The 16,827-nt window shown below is 41.2% G+C and overlaps 1 protein-coding gene across 5 annotated transcripts in view; it reads right to left on the bottom strand.

Moving 5' to 3' along the window:
* The window catches only part of KANK1 (KN motif and ankyrin repeat domains 1), a 189,369-nt gene that overhangs the window by 111,632 nt on the left and 60,910 nt on the right, over positions 1-16,827 (bottom strand). For all 5 annotated transcript variants that reach the window (XM_068552966.1, XM_068552970.1, XM_068552969.1 and 2 more), the window contains exon 2: positions 8,657-8,781. The gene's annotated coding sequence lies outside the window, so the exon portion shown is untranslated. The remainder of the gene's footprint in view (positions 1-8,656; positions 8,782-16,827) is intronic.

Here is a 16,827-nt window from a genome sequence, read left to right as displayed (position 1 = left end):
GAAATCATAACTCCTACATTTTTAATCATCCATCCTCCTGGTGTATGATTTACCCCATAATTCCCACAAGAAAATGAATAAAGTTTTGAAGAACGAGTTATTCCCAATGTAAATCTACAGTCAGCCTCTGTCAATCATGTTAGCCTTTTCCCCTGCTTAGCCGTTCTCCACCTCCTGCCAGAAAACTACACCACTATTTACTTGCTTTGTGACTTCACATTTTATTAAGAGGCAGAAAAACATAAAGAGCTAAAACAAGGAGATAAGCCCATTGCCGTAAATTGTCCCCTTAAGCAATGAAACTTGCCTCTCTAGTGTAATAAGGTGGGCACTGTGAAAAACCCTGACAAGTGCAATTCTGCCTAAGTCCAGAGCTCCCATCACTTACAGAAACCCTTAACAGTTCTCTGGACTGCAGTGCCATAGATCAGAACCGGGGGCAGCCAACTGCATGCTTTCGAATGCCAGTGTGAAGGGCACAGCCTGGTGAGTCACTCTGGTCTCTACCCTACTCCACCCCAAATTTATCTTCTGTTCTCATGGACCGAAAAAAGCGGTGGGGGCAGGAGAGAATGAAGAGAGATAAAGTTGTGAAAATTTTCGCAACCTGACAGCACGCCATCTCCCATCCTTTTTCCCTGGAAATCAAACTACTTGTTATATAACCCAGTGAAACGTTTAGCTAAATGTTCACCTTCATGAACTTGGAATAATTTTCCCCTTTCCCACTCTACTGGCTTCCCTTATAAGTCTCCATTTCTTCCTCTGTAGTGAGATGGAAATTATTATCAGATTATATTACATTCCTGAATGTGCCCGAGCCCCTGCTCTCTGGAAGATTACATCCAGTGATTCCCACAAACTAAGTAGGCTTGGTGTTCAAAGCCCTGGGAAAATATCAATGAGTAAGTTCTCTAAGATGCTGCCAGCCAGAAAACAAAGGCTTCAAGTGTTTTTAAAGCCCATTGATGTATATAAGAAAGTGGTTTTAAGACATTGTTCAGAAAAAGTATGCAAGTATATGAGTGTACGGGGTGTCTGTGTGTGTGTGTGTGTGTGTGTGTGTGTGTGTGTGTAAAGATCTAATATATTTACTAAGTATAAAAAAGGCTGAAAAGGTATACAATAAACTCAGCAGTGGTTATATTAAGGTGTGGGATCAGAAGGTGGGATGTAAGAGTCTTTTTCTTCTGTACACATGTTTTATGGCTTGAATATGTGACAATGGGTAGGCATTATTTTTGTAATTAATTTTAAAAGCTAAAATATGGAAAAGAATGGTGACTAATCTTTCAAAATCAAAATACATGTGCTGCCAAAGCATTTTCGTCCCTCATCTAAATGCAAGAGACAGTTAAGGAAAAGTAATTTAGTCATTGGAAAGTTGAAGTTTCCAGGCTTCAGTAGTTTTTTTTTTAAAAAGGCAGACACAATATCTAAAACAAGATTGTCAAAATTTCTAGCAGGCTTCACAACATTAGATATTTGAGCAAATAGCACAAGTCCCTAAATTGGTAACATTATGTCTTCCTTCCTCTTGGAAGCTAGGCTATGGTAGGTGACCCCAGGAGCATCTTTCCTGATACTGGGCCAGTATTCTCATGAGGAATTTGGCTCAAGTCTATGAACAGCTTCTGCATTTACTTTTTGCAAAAGGACTACCCAAGGAGAGAAAAACAAATGAAAGAAACAGAAAACAACATCAGAGTCCCTAAGGACTGTAGTTTGGGTTGGAGTTCTCTTTAAAAGAATTACAAAAAGTGCAATTGGCTACTCATTCGGGAAAAAATTAATTTTCATTCATATCTCAAGTCATACTTCAAACTAAGTTTCATACAGATGAAATATTTTAAAATGTGAAACAAAGCCATAAAACTATAATTAGAAAATATAGGTAGATTTCTATGCAATCTTGTGGTTAGAGATGTTGCTATTCATTCATTCATTCTGCAAACACTATGTACTAAGCATTACAGACCTGGCTGTGGACCACACAGACACAACCCCTGTCCCTATGAAGTCAGAGGCTAGAGGAGGAAATAGGAAATAGAAGATAAGTTAAAAATAATTACATATTGACACATGCTCAAAGGGGGAAAAACCCCAGGATTATGAGATAGAGAATACTAGAGGGAAAGACCAATGCTGAACAGGAAGGCACTCTGTCTGAGGTGAAAGTTAAGGTGAAGCCTGAAGAATGAGGACTATGGTTAAGAGTGAACCACTCATGTGCACCCTGTGAAAAGGATAGTTTTCTAAGAGCTGTGCATGAATTAACCCACTTAATCCTCTCAACAAGGTGAGTTAGGTACTATTACGATGATGATTCCCATATTACAGGTGAGGAAGAGGTGAAGTAACTTGCCCAAGGAAGCAGAGCTAGTGAACAGGGAAGCCAGTTGACCCCAAGCAGCCTGCTCCAGAGCACTGTCTCGGGAACTGGCTCTCTGGACGAGGAGTCAGCCATAAGAAAGCTGCATGAGCGCAAGTGTATGTGTGTATGTGTGTGTGTGTCTGTGTGTGTGCGCACACGCACGCACAAGACATGTTCCAAGCAAAGGAATAGCGCCTGCAGAATCCTGGGAGTAGGAAAGAGGCTGACGGGTTCCATGAATTGAAAGGAGGCCAGTGGGGCTGGAACAAAGTGTTCGAGTGTGACAGAGGTGAGGTCAGAGAGCAGGCAAAGATGGATCATGCCGGGCCTTGCAGGCCATGGTAAGGAGAATGCCATGACCGGCTTAGGCAGGGGTGTGCCAAGATGTGATTATACTTGAAAGAGATCATTCTGTTATGTGAAGAACAGACTTCGGGGGAATAATACCAAGGCATTCTTGCTTCGTAATTAGTCTATGTGGAGCCATAGAAAAAAGATTCAACCACCTAAAATTAAATATTTACCTACTTTTAAAAACACTGTACAGGACTTCCCTGGTGGCGCAGTGGTTAAGAATCTGCCTGCCAATGCAGGGGACACCGGTTTGAGCCCTGGTCCAGGAAGATCCCACATGCCGTGGAGCAACTAAGCCTGTGCGCCAAAACTACTGAGCCTGTGCTCTAGAGCCCACGAGCCACAACTACGGAGCCCGCGAGCCACAACTACTGAAGCCCGCGCGCCTAGAGCCCGTGCTCCGCAACAAGCCACAGCAATGAGAAGCCCACACACCGCAATGAAGAAGAGCCCCCGCTCGCCGCAACTAGAGAAAGCCCACGTGCAGCAACGAAGACCCAACACTGCCAAAAATAAATAAAAATAAAAATAAATAAAATTTAAAAAAAAGAACATGAACACAATATTCACAAAAGAAGAAATAAAAATGCCTTATAAACATATGATAAATGTCCACCTGTGCATAAAACTGGATAAAGTTTTTTAAATTCTATGATCTAATGTTAAAAAGAGTGTGGGAAAAGAAAACCTTGCATAATATCAGTGGGATTGTAAATTGGTTGTCTTTCAGGTAATATAGATCAGAGACCTTTTTCCTGATTTTATAGTAAGAATAATTAAGAGTAGTCTCAAAATTATAGTTATCCTCATAGGCACTGACACACGTGTCTAGAGGGAGATTTGTTAAGTACATACATTCCTAAACTAGACTCTTTATCTACCTTCAATAATTATGCAGCAATGATATTGACATGGAGAGAAGTTTACAACATACCAACTGAGAAAAGTAGGTTGCATGTCTATATTTAAAAATCTTATTTAAGCATATACACATAGAAAAACCTCTGGAAGAATATTAACAGCAGTGATGTAACGGTGGTAGGACTGTGCACTTTCTGTTTTAAAATTTTTTTATTTTCTAATTTTTTATACAAGTTTTAAAGGTTACGCTCTATTTACAGTTATTACAAAACATTGGCTATATTCTCCATGTTGTACAATACATCCTTGTAGCCTACATTACACCCAATAGTTTGTACCTCCCACTCCCCCACCTTGATATTGCCCCTCCTCCCCCAACCAGTAACCACTAGTTTGCTCTCTTTATCTGTGAGCCTGCTTCTTTTTTGTTATGTTCACTAGGTTGTTGTATTTTTTTTAGATTCCACATATAAGTGATATAGTATTTCTCTTTCTCTGCCAGACTTATTTCACTTAGCAAAATGCCCTCCAAATCCATCCATGTTGCTGCAAATGGCAAAATTTCATTCTTTTTTATGACTGAGTAGTATTCCACTGTGTATATATGCCACGTCTTCTTTACCCATTCATCTGTTGATGTACACTTAGGTTGCTTCCATATCTTGGCAATTGTAAATAATGCTGCTATGAACACTGGGGTGCAAGTATCTTTTCTAATTTGTGTTTTTGGTTTTTTTTTCAGATCTATACCCAGGAGTGGAATTGCTGGGTCATATGGTAGTTCTATTTTTAGTTTTTTGAGAAACTTCCAAACTGTTTTCCATAGTGGCTGCATCAACTTACATTCCCATCAACAGTGTAAGAGGGTTCCCTTTTTTCCACATCCTCGCCAACACTTGTTATTTGTGTTCTTTTTGATGACAGTCATTCTGACAGGTGTGAGGTGGACAGCTCACTGTGGTTTTGATCTGCATTTCCCTGATGATTAGTGATGTTGAGCATCTTTTCATGTGCCTGATGGCCAACTGCATTCCTCTTTAGAAAAACGTCTATTCAGTTCCTCTGCCCATTTTTTAATCAGGTTGTTTGTTTTTTTGATGTTGAGGTGTATGAGCTGTTTATATATGCTGGATATTAATCCCTTATAGGTCATAGCATTTGCAAATATTTTCTCCTATTCAGTAAGTTGTCTTTTTGTTTTGTCAATGGTTTCTTTTGCTGTGCAAAAGCTTAAGTTTAATTAGGTCCCATTTGTTTACTTTTGCTTTTATTTCCTTTACTTTAGGAGATGGATCCAAAAAGATACTGCCATGATTTATGTCAAAGAGTGTTCTGTCTATGTTTTCCTCTAGGAGTTTTATAGTATCCAATCTTACATTTAGGTCGTTAAGCCATTTTTAGTTTATTTTTTTTTTATATGGTGTTAAAGAATACTCTAATTTCATCCTTTTACATGTGGCTGTCCAGTTTTCTCAGCACCACTTATTGAAGAGACTGTCTTTTCTCCATTATATATTCTTGCCTCCTTTGTCATAGATTAATTGACCATAAGTGTGTGGGTTCATTTCTGGGCTCTCTAGGATTGTACATTTTCAACAGGTCCTTTTATTTTATCTATATATCTTTCATTTATCTACCAGTCAATATACATTACTTTTAATATTAAGCAAAGTATCCAAGCAAAAAAATATCTAGGACATCATAAAATAAAAATATAGAAATGCTAAACTGTCTTGTAAAGGAGGTCATAGATAGAAGACTCAGTGTAGACTGAAGTTGAATCAGAAAATGGTATGGCAGAAAGGGACACTGGGAGGCATTTATCTAGTCTAACTCCTCATTTCACAGATTAAGAAACCATCTAATCTCCCTACTTCACCTTTCTGACTATAAGCACAGTCCTTAACAAAGGTTTCCAGAACCAAAAACTGAACTAGTGCTTCTTCTTTCTCCACTGATTAAAACAGCCTACACCAAGTACAACTGTGGACAAATATTATCACTGCGGTACTTAACTTCTGAGCAAAGGGTACCCCGGGACTAGAGCACAGCCTGATAGCCACTGTGGTATTTGGAAACAAGAGGATTATTGTAGAGTGTGATTTCCTCTCATTCCATAGGCAACTGAGGAATTTACCTTTCCTAATGTCGAGCCGGTGCCTGTCTTACCTTTTGCTCACAAAGAAACATCCTTGTCTGGCAAGTGTACATTCTCAGCACCCCTAGAGCAGGGTTGCTAGGGTCCTAGAATCAGCCAAGTTGGTGCCTAAACATTATCTGGGTCCTGTCTCTTGTGCTGCAAAGGTCTTTGGTGGCCCTTTCTATTTCCCTGGCCCACTTCACACCTTGGCTATTCTAAGTAGTTCCTCTTTCTCAAATCAAAAACCCCAAACCCACCACTCTTATTCTCAACGAATACTTTCTTCTTTATTTAGGAGGTATATTCAGGCCATAAGTCTTCAGCCCTCTCAAATATTCCTTTCTACCTCCAGGCACCTGAGTCTCTATCCTCCATCTCTTCCTTCCCTCCTCCCTGCTTGCTGCAAAGAAGGAGCCCCCCTCCCTCCAGCTCCTCAGCCAGCCCTATGGGTCCTGCGGTCCTGGCCTCTTCAGTTTTCCCTTCTCTTTCTGATCCCACTCCCTCCCTCTCCCTCTTTCCTTCCCTCCTCCCTCCCCACTGGGTCCCTGCCTTCTTTTCAATATGTCCAAGTTCTTTATCCCAACTCTGCTTCCTCCTCCCAGGCGGCATCCCTCTTTGCTCCTTCCTTTTCTGGTACATTTCTACACCTCGGTATCTACACCTGCACTTCTTCAGTCTATCATTATGTCACAAAGTATCAAGAGTAAGGATTTACAGTCGGAAGGCCTAGAGTACACACTCAGCTCTGCCAGTGACCATTTCCATGACCTCAAGTGAACAAGTCACTTAATTCCTCCAAGTCAGTTTCCTCCTCTGTAAAAAGAGGTTAATGATACCTGCTCCACCTCCCTCACAGTTATGCTGTGAGGATCAAGCGAGATAATGCATGTGAAAGTGCTCTGTGAGCTTATAAAGCTCTTTAACACTTTACTTATTCCTGTTACTACTCTCCCCTCAGTATCCTGACCTTGCATCATCAACAGAGACAGGGATGGTTATTCGTGACCTTCAGGCTGCTCACAGTGTTAACATACAATAACACAATGCCAGCACCTGTAGTTTCTACTGTGAATTACTAATTTGGTAATAATCATATTTAATTTAAAACAAGTATAGTTGACCCTTGAACAACGCGGGAGTTAGGGGTGCCAACCCTCCACACAGTCAAAAATCTATAGTCGGCCCTCCATCCATGTCTGGCTTCCTCAGTATCCAGGGTTCCACATCCACAGATTCAACCAGCCACAGATCGTGTAGTACTGTAGTATTTACTACTGAAAAAAAATCTGTGCATAAGTGGACCCACGCAGTTCAAACCCATGTGGTTCAAGGGTCAACTGCATATAAGCTATGGTTTTTTAATTATGTGAGCATGGACTTCTGGAAGACAACAGCAGTAGCCAACAATTACTGAGCACATACCAGGAGTCATGCACTTGTTCTAGAATACTTTACATCAACTATCACCTAGCACCACCACAGGAAAGGGCTTTATTATTATTTCCATTTTATTGATGGGGAAACTGAGGCAGAGCAGTACTGCCATGATTTGAACCCAGGCATCTACCTCTAGAGCCCATGCTCTTATCCATTGTCCTGCAGTTCCTTTAGTGACAAAGGGAGGTCTACAGTGGAGACAGAGAAACCAGTCAGGAGGCTATGGCTCTAGAGGGTTAGAGGCAAGAAGATGGACCTGACCAAGGACACCTGGACTCTTTTAAGAACACAAACCAAATTATTCAATTGCCAACTACCAGTGTCGTTGAAGGCTTAGGGTCATCAGGCACTTCCATATTCTGCTAGTGGTTAATATAAAATGGTACAACCTTTCGAGAAGGCAATTAGCAGAATGCATCAAACACTGAAGGATACATTCCCACACTGTGGCTGACTCAGCAATGCCACTTGCAGCAATCTGCCCTAGAAAGATAATCATGGATGTGCACAAAAGATGTTATTACAATGTTGTTTCTAAAACTAAATTACGAAAAACAAATAAATGTCCAACAAAAGGAAATGGGGTAGAGAAACCATTGCATACCCACATAAGTAGTGAACACCATATAGTCATGTAAAATGATGCTTCAGGAAAAAAGGTATAAGCACATTGTCAAGGAAAAGAAGTATGTAAAAAAGCCTGTTGGTATGGGCTTTGGCATGTGACTGGTTCAAGTTCTGAGTGGGTTTACCAGCTATGTGAGCATGGGCAAGTTATTTAATTTTTCTGAGCTTCAATTTTCTTGTGTACAGATGGGGTTAAGAAAGCACCAACCTCATAGAGTTGTGAGAATTAATAAATTAATGTATGTAAAGGGGTTGGTACAGAGCTGGTACAGAGCCTGGCATGGAGCAAGCATGTGATAAATGTTTCTCATTTGCAAAAATATAGCAAGTTAACACATACAACACACACACCCCATTACAAATATTTGTAAAAACAAATATTATAAATAATGCAGTAAAATTTTAACACTGGTTATCTCTGGAAGTGAAATAACACATTTTTTTCTTTTAAATTCCCTGTATTTTCTAAATTTTCTTTACTTGAATAAAGCCAGCAATATATTAATACTTAAGTATCTTCATTTTTTCAAGTAGACTTAATAATAAATACTCCTTTCAATGTATTAAGTTTCTCTAGTATAATCCAGTCTATGCATCTTGTGTTTAAGGAAATGGGGTACTTTTATTGATTTAATCTGAAGAGTAATACATTTCTCCCTTTATTCTTCAAACAGCTTGCTCATATTTCATTATATAAAAGTCTTTTCTGCACTCATATATTTGAAGATTAAGAGCACTTTGAGGTGATTATTAGAGCATAAAAGGTAGAAGAAAAGAACAGATTAATGTCTCTTAAAAAGCAAAGTTAAAGAAGAAAAGCATGACAACTTCATGATAGTTATATGGAAAAAAGTACACCTTACCTAAGTATGTAAGGCCAGAAATTACTGCAATAAATATCTCAACTCCATGGACAATTTCCTAGTGTGGTCAAAAGACAGAAGTAATTCAATAGCTCAGCAGTCCATCCAGTACAGTGACAATCATTCTGAAAGAAAAAAAGAGTCTCATTGAGGGAACTGTGATGGGGCAACACTCCTTTCCAACAGGAGAGTGGGAATCAATTACTAGAGACAGCTATGCAGCTTATTATGGTTAAGTCATTCTCCGGTTGGGGGTGGAAGGTGCAGGCCAGAATAAAAAAGAACCTGGGATATCATGCAAACGTGAGTCTCCTTTGCTTTAGGTAAAAGTTAGTCATTAGCTCTAGGGTATCTCACCACCAGTTCAAAGAAAAGGGCTGGTTCCTCACATCCTTTCACCTTCACTTCCATTACTGCTCTCCATGTATCCATCAATATGTACATAAGTCAGCTCATGAATACCATCAATTTTTATATTTGGTATCTTTGTCATTTCAGAATCAGACAAGCCCATAAGAAATACATGGCCTTTCTCTGAAAACTAGCTCCACTGAGGATTTTCTTTGTGAGTGGCAGTTCCCCTGGATTAAAACTTTGGGATTGTTTTCACGTCAGCCTTCTCCATCATTGCCCATTCCAACATCAGTCCACTGCCACTTTCCCTTGAATGTCCATCCTACTGCTCTCTACTTTTTTTTTCACTCCTATGTCTCCACTAGTACCAAATTCTCTGGTACCCCCACCTGTGTACAACAGCAGCCTCTAACCTGGCCTCTCTCTGCAGAACACTACCCATCCAATTGCTTTCATTCCATTACCTGGGTAACCTTGGATAGTCCCCTATCTCCTGGGTCTCAGTTTTCTTAACTGTAAAATCAAGAACTGATTTCAATGTTCTCCATCCTCACTGCGCTTTGAAGTCAGATGTGTTGAATCCTGGCCCAATCGCTCTAAAAACTCAGACAAATTATATTTCCTCAGAGCTCATTTATTATACATAAAATGCGAATGATATCATCTACCTCTAAGGTTGCTGTAAGAATAAGAACTATGAGATCTTGCACCTGACATACAGCATGTACCACAAATATCAGTCGTTCCCACCCCACCATACAGGATACCTCCAACTCTGAAGTTCTTTGTTCTTCTCATCTCCAAATCTAGCATTCTCCTACATCCATATCCACAGTGGTAATACATTTCTCTTCATTAAATGTAAACGCCTTTGCTGACTTTCAGGCTCTTCCATAATCTGGCTCTACTTTATCTTATCTTCCTCCGGCTTCCAACAAACACCTTCTGTCTTCGTCAGGTACGTCTTATTATGTTCCAAAGAACACATACTCCTACACCCTGATTTTGCAACTATCACTCCCCGTGCAAGACACAGCTTTTCTTATCCCCTCTGTCAAGGCCCATCTTGAGTTCACAGACTTGGCGATCCCATCTTCCAGATAATTTAACTCTCACACAGTGTCTCAATGGTACTGGTCATTGTTTCGAGTTTACTGAGCTTAGCTCTCCAGCTGGAAAGCGACTATTCTGATTATTTTAAGTTAGTTTGTCATTTTGGCACAGACTACATCAAAGTTTTTACAAACCTGGTATTTTTTGCATCAGCTCTACAAATGCTCTTTGAAATTTATAAGCCTTTGTGCCTTGACCCATAATTCCGTTGTTAACTCCACTATTTTTGTTTGTGTGGAGAGGCTCACACAAGGAGCTTATTCCATCATCAATAAGTAGACCATTCATAAGACAGCCCAGGTGCCTTCTCCTAGAGCGAGAGATGACTTCTAAGTATCTCCAATGTCTGTAGATTTTGAGTCAAAGCCAACACATTCTAATTCCAAAAACCATTTTATGACCAAACTCCAAGCAGCAGCAGGAATGACTCACAGTAAGGAAAGACTGGCTGCTAGACTTTTACCTAAAAAAAGATGACGGTTGAACCACTAGGACTAAATAAAGGTTCTAAGGGGATTTAGTAGAAGACACAGTGAAGGTTCAGGGAGATGGAGGAAGAAGAACCAATGAAGGAGACAGAGAGTGGTTACAGAGGCAGGAGGATAACCTGGGGGTGGAAGGTGGGGGTGGAGAGGCACATCAACCCAAAGAAAGATAAGGGGCTTCAAGCGCCGTGGATGGGAACTAACAAGATGTCACTGGATATAACGATTAGTAAGGAGGTCACTGGTGACCCCTGAGGACAAATTTCCATAGGGCTGGCCCAGGATGTGGACTGCAGGGGATTGAAAAGAAGCCAGGAGGGCAAATGGAGACAAGCAGAGGCTTTCCTGTTAAGAATTGTGGTTGGGCTTCCCTGGTGGCGCAGTGGTTGAGAATCTGCCTGCCAATGCAGGGGACACGGGTTCGAGCCCTGGTCTGGGAAGATCCCACATGCCACGAAGCAACTAGGCCCGTGAGCCACAGCTACTGAGCCTGCGCGTCTGGAGTCTGTGCTCCGCAACAAGAGAGGCCGCGATAGTGAGAGGCCCGCGCACCACGATGAAGAGTGGCCCCCGCTTGCCACAACTAGAGAAAGCCCTCGCACAGAAACGAAGACCCAACACAGCCATAAATAAAATAAATAAATAAATAAAATTAAAAAAAAAAAAAGAATTGTGGTTATCAAGCCAAAGGGTTTATGCTGGTCATTCTCTACCCTGAAGTTACTTACCAGTCTGATAAAAACTCTCACTATTATTCCCTTGCTCCTTGCCTTTCCATATGCACAGAGCTTGACTACTGAAAATAATTTAATGGAAACCCTTCCAACCTCTCTCTCCTGACACCACCCTTGTGTGCCTGGTTTTGGTTCTCTAAGAGACCCTGCGGAACCATTCAACAGCTATATGCTATCAAGTCTGAACATCTAAATTATATTTTCCTGCTCTAGGTACATGACAGTTATTTATTTAACAAAGAAAAAGAAAATAGACACTGAAATGTATCCGATCAACAAAGCAAAAATCCAGATTCAGGTCAGATACCATATTACTACCTTTGGGTAACCTACATAATAGATCCGAATTGTCAAAAGATAACTTTAAATGCTTTTTCTTCCTTCAAAGTAGTGCTTGTTCTTTACCAAAAGTTTATAACAATCCAATATGAAAAAAGAAAAAAATTATAAGCATCATTAGCATTTTTGACTTTTCCTTCTACTTTGGTATGCTTGCATCACACGTTCATAGACATAATAAACAAATGTGTAAGCATATGTAATTTTTACTAAAAGTGAATTCTAGGCATTATTTGTAACCTACTTTTCCCATTTATTTTTATTTTGATGGAAGTGTTGTGTCACTTATTAGCCTTCTATGCCTTTATTTTTAATGAATGTACAATAATCAATTTTAATAAACCCCCCTGAAGCATTTAAGTCACTTCTAATTTTTGATTATATAGATAAAGCTGAGATGGATATCCTCAAACACACCATTAAGTATTTGCTAGGGATAAAGTCATGGGTCAAACGTATGAAAAAAATATGCATTTGATATTGTTGACAGCTTGTCCTACAGGATGTTTCACCCAATTTGTGCTCTAGTGGTATACGAGTGGTATATAAGTGGTACACTTCTCCATATTCCCTCTAAAACTGGGTGGTATTAATTTTTAAATTATCTTATCTTATAGATTCCAAAAGTTCACTTTTATTAGCGTATCTCTGAGGTTGAACATTTTTTTACTTTTCTGTACTTACTGTATATGCCCTTTGTTTTTCTGCTACAGTGTTCACATTATTCATTTGTAGCAGCTCTTCATCTATGAAGGATATTATTAACTTGGTACCCTAATAATGCAAAGAAGATGGTATACTAATTGGGAACCTTCAGCTATCAGGAACAAAACCAACCAATTCCAGCCTATTAGAGCCAGAAAGGATCTCTACCACAAGGATACAGAGGCATCCTTATATAAGGATACTATGTATGAACTTTGACATGTGTTGCAAATAGTTCTAATTTTTAATTTTATCTCTAAAATGGAAATACCACTACTTCACTGGTCTACTTCGAGGATTAAAGAAAATACAGGTAAAGTCATGAATGGAAGTAATTATTGTTAAAGCAAGCAAAAACTCAAAAAACAAACAAAAAATGCTGTTTCTTACTAAGTACTTACTAAGGTGCCTTATTCTTTTGATCCTTACAATGAGCCCATTAGGCAGGTGTTATCAGTCCTCTTTTACAGATGAGATGTAATAGGCATGCATAGTTAGTAGAATAACAATTAGATTTTTATTTTACAAATGAGCTCTGCATTGATCCTAAAAAAGGCTTGGTAACAGAATTATTCTCAGCTGTGTTTTTAGTAACATCTCTTTCTTAAAAGTCACCCCGCGGACTACTCCAGCCCTTGCACCAACAGTAAACCAGGTTACTAGCTTCTGCACCATCTATTCTTTTAAATTTCACATTAGTGACCTCTCTTCTTCTCCCTCCTCTATGATGTGCCTTTACTATTAAGTGCCATTCTGGCAACAAGATACACATTTCTGTTTAGGAACCAAGGCCACTTCATCAGTCACTATTAACTGAGCCCCGTGACAGACACTTTACTTTCTAACATTCCAAATACCCTTAAAGGAGCTTCAGCTGCTTATACGAAGTGATGTCTGTAGTAACAGCATACACCCGAACCTATGCTTTTGTCAGGGGTGAAGCAGCACTGTGCTGTATAAATATTTTATGCACAGCTTGTACTGAAATTCTAGATGAAGAGGCATTCACAGTTCCTACGTAATATGCTGATTGCCCAAGACCACATATTTTTTATTAATGCTTTGTGCAAGCTTTGCCATCTTCTATAACATTCCCCTTGATTTAATCCTAAATATATACTTCCAAAATGTTTTTATTTTTTAATACATTAGTTGTGCTGTGGCCAAGGCAGCATCCAAAACAATGGCAAAAGGAAGGTAGCTGATCATTGAAACTGGATGCACTCACAATTAGTCTAGTCGCTGAGAATTCTGAGGGCAAAAGTGCATGTATGTGAGCCAGCCAGGTAGGTAAGTTTCTCGGCAGGAATATTAGCAGAACTAAATTATCCACTTCCAGAAAAGGGAAAAGGAAATCTTTCCCCCATACTTTCATAAATTCAATAAGATTTATAGAAATGCTTAAGAACTTGAAGGCTACTTTTCTGGAGTAAGCAGGTTTACAAACTGGCTTTGGAAACATCCAAACAACAAATGCCTCAAACTCCTGCCAGTCAGGGGCAGGTACAGCCACCCGTAAATCAGCAGCCACGAGGAAGAGAATGTGATGCCTCAAAGCGGGGCTCTGCCCGCAGGCGACCGCTGCTGGGTGACCGCACAGGGGGCAGAGCCCTGCACACCGCCTGCTGCAGCCAGCGCTTGGAGAGTTTCTGGCTAGGAGGCTTCCTCGATGTTTTCTCTCTGGACTCTCCTCATTCACGTGGGGAGAGGGCTCTGGCTTCCCTGCTTCAGGGAGGCTGTGGTTGGGCTTCCTTAAGGAGGAAAGGGTTTGAGAAGAGAGAAACACCCTCCCACCCCCACCCCCTTTCATACTAAGAGGAGATTCTTAGAGGACAGTGAGTGTGAGACTCAGAGCAGCTGAAGGCCATGCCTGTTCCCTGGCAGCACCCCCCAGATGTGTGCCAGAGCCCCAAGAGAAAGGCCAGATGCTGAGCTTGGTCTCCTGGCTATGACAAAGCATCCTCCCCAGCCTCAAACATGGCCCAGAAGCAGCAGGGACCGGTGTGAACAGATGACCCAGGGCGCTTTCCTGCCCTCGTGACATGTAGTCAGAGTCTGGAACCTTGGCATGACCCCCTGGGAGAGTGGTGTAGGAAAGAGATCCAAGCCTGACCAAGGTTACTTTCCTGCTACCCCAGGGGAGCAGAAGCTTACGGTCAAAACTAATTTGATTCAGGAAAACGCACTATTTCTTGCACTCCTGAGTTTGTGGACTAACAGTCATTCCCAATTCAAATGAACCACTGAGCGAACAAATGAAGGAAGAAGGGTTAAGATCTAGTAACCTACATATTTTTCTGACAAAATTAGTTTCACTTCATTGGGTTCTGTCAGTGGGTCAGAATGTCATTCCAAATAAAGAAAGCTTTTAGAGCAGAGATTCATGAGGCTTTTGCATCATACAGGCATTTCCCCAGGAACACCCAGCCTCGCTCATCACCACTGCTATTTAAAGGGTCTGCACTAACAGAGACAGGGGTCTCCGGAGGCATCTGAGGCTGACAGCCACAAGGCCTCATGGAGTGGAGTCACTTTGGAAAATTCACCACAATTCATGATCCTGATTCAGTCTGGCTCAAAGTTTTTCAGGTCTAACATCCAGATTTTCTTGGAGCCAAAGATGATTACTCCCCCAGAGTGGGGCTAATGCATAAACACACAGCAGCATGTTAATGGTATATGCATGGGGGATGGCTTTTGTCCCCTCCGTGCAAACTACTCCCTTCTTTGGAATTTTCTGAGCCAGCCACAGGGTCAGAGGTGGGCCTCCCCTGCCGCCTCTCAGCGCACACACATCTCGCCCACCATGGCTCACTGGACCACTTAAAGACCTCAGATCCAGGCTGGGCAAATCTGTCCTCCTCTGGGGCTTAGAAATGGGGGCTGAGGAGCGGCCAGCCAGGCTCTGGATGCAGGTGCACCTGGGAACAGCTCCGCAGACAGAGCTGGTCTGCAGCAGAAAGGTGCAGATAAAGCTGAGGGCAGCAGGGCCAACACACCCAGTCTTTCCAATTCCTTGTGCTTTCCCGTTTTTGATTCTAGGTTGTCTCTGAGGATCCTGGATTCTCTGGAGTACTTCAGTATCCTGACAAAATGCTCCTTAAGTTGGTTTTATTCCTTGCAGTCAAAGATTCCCAACTGTGAGCTTCCCTGGTGGCACAGTGGTTGAGAATCTGCCTGCCAGTGCAGGGGACACGGGTTCGAGCCCTGGTCTGGGAAGATCCCACACGCTGCGGAGCAACTGGGCCCGTGAGCCACAACTACTGAGCCTGTGCGTCTGGAGCCTGTGCTCCGCAACAAGAGAGGCCGCGATAGCGAGAGGCCCGCGCACCGCGATGAAGAGTGGCCCCCGCTTGCCGCAACTAGAGAAAGCCCTCGCACAGAAACGAAGACCCAACACAGCCAAAAATAAATAAATAAATAAACTACATTCCCTAAAAAAAAAAAAAAAAAAAAAAAGATTCCCAACTGAATACCATTCTTTCCCTGTTACCATGTTATCAAGCTAATACCGGGGTGTGCTGGGTGAGCGCTGAATCAGACCAGAGGGAAGTAGACCCGGGGTGGGGTGTGGAGCGGGGAAGGACTCCCCCCCGGACTATGTACAGCACAGTCCAGGCCCTCAACTAGAAACAGCTCCCCACTGACTAGACTCTCTCATCCCTCCATTTCTGTGTGCCTCCCTGCCAAACTTTGCCTCACTGAAACCCATTCTCCTAGGCTTGCAGGCTGAATACCCTACCTGAATATATTAAAAAATACATATCCAAACCTGCGTATAGTCAATTTCTCCTCCTACTTTCAGCTGCAGACATTTTATTAAATCAAGACATAATAGTAAAACTCCGAGAGTTATGAATGTGCTCTGCTCTCAGTGCCCACCCCTTGCATTTTAAGATATCAAGCCTATGCAAGCCCAAGTAGCTTGGGTCAACATTTCAAATAAAAGTTAAATATGACACATAGGTAGGAGAAAACGGTTGTCAGAATATTATGTTTTCTGACAGAGAACCGGTAGGGTCTGGAATAATTTCTCCCATAACATGCAAGCACAAGTTCTTGAAATGGTAAAGAATGGTCCTACTTGGCAATGGGTATTTTATTTTCAATCGTCACCCTTGATTTTTCCTTAAGAACTTGCATCGCTGTTGTGACAATGTATAAATCTAGCTATTTATGGACGCATTTTTTTAATCCACAATGAGATATACTCAAACTGTGATACAATCCAAGGGAAAAAAATAAAATAGATATGTATATTAAATTTTTTAAATATTGTATAGAGGGCTCAAGCAAAACGCTTTTCTCTTTTAGGATTAATCAATCAGAAATGAAATATCTGACTAACTGCTATCCATGTAAACTATATCGCTAATATACGTAATTGTTTACCCTCCATTGTTTGACACAGGCTAAAAAAACCCCAAAAAGTTACACTTGA

The sequence above is a fragment of the Eschrichtius robustus genome, chromosome 10 (assembly GCF_028021215.1).
Source record: "Eschrichtius robustus isolate mEscRob2 chromosome 10, mEscRob2.pri, whole genome shotgun sequence".
Classification (NCBI taxonomy): Eukaryota; Metazoa; Chordata; class Mammalia; order Artiodactyla; family Eschrichtiidae; genus Eschrichtius; species Eschrichtius robustus.
Note: the sequence above shows the minus strand (reverse complement) of the source record. Positions and strands in the feature narration are given on the sequence as shown.